At 52.0% G+C, this 589-nt stretch overlaps 1 pseudogene; it reads right to left on the bottom strand.

Annotated features, from left to right (window-relative positions):
- LOC104394763 overlaps window positions 1–542 on the bottom strand; it is a 2,501-nt pseudogene extending 1,959 nt beyond the window's left edge.
- Window positions 543–589: the final 47 nt, after the last annotated feature.

The raw sequence follows: 589 nt of genomic DNA, 5'->3' as shown, positions 1-589 counted from the left end.
AGCCAACTTCCTCGACCGCTCCGTCTGCTCCAGGGCTGCCCGAAGCTCCTCAATTTCAGCTTGAAGCAGGTTTGCTCTGCGCTCCACCATGGCCACCTGCTCCTTCAGGTCCTCCTGAGTCCTCAGAGCATCATCCAGGTGTATCTGGGTATCCTGGAAAAGAGGCAAGAACAATTACAAGGTGGCAGTGTGCACTTGGATGCCAAAACTGTCAGGGGTGGCATTTGTCTGTCTGTAGCTTTGCTGAACAGACCTTGAGCACTCCCTGTGTGTTCCTCAGGTTCTTTTGTGCCTCTGCAGCCTGGCGGTTGGCGTGGCTGAGCTGGATCTCCATTTCATTTAGGTCTCCCTCCATCTTTTTCCCTGCTCCTGATCTCAGCATCCAGGGTGCTCTGCATGGACTCCACAATTCTCAGGTGGTTTCTCTTCATCTGGTCAATCTCCTCATCTTTCTCTGCTATCTTCCTGTCAATCTCCGACTTCACTTGGTTGAGCTCAAGCTGGAGGCGCAGGATCTTCCCCTCTTCATGTTCCAGGGAGGCCTGCACAAATGAACATAAACATTGTCAACACCAATAATGCTACTGCT

This window comes from Chaetura pelagica, unplaced genomic scaffold (assembly GCF_000747805.2).
Source record: "Chaetura pelagica isolate M959 unplaced genomic scaffold, ChaPel_1.0 scaffold509, whole genome shotgun sequence".
Classification (NCBI taxonomy): Eukaryota; Metazoa; Chordata; class Aves; order Apodiformes; family Apodidae; genus Chaetura; species Chaetura pelagica.
This window is presented reverse-complemented; position numbering and strand designations above follow the sequence as displayed.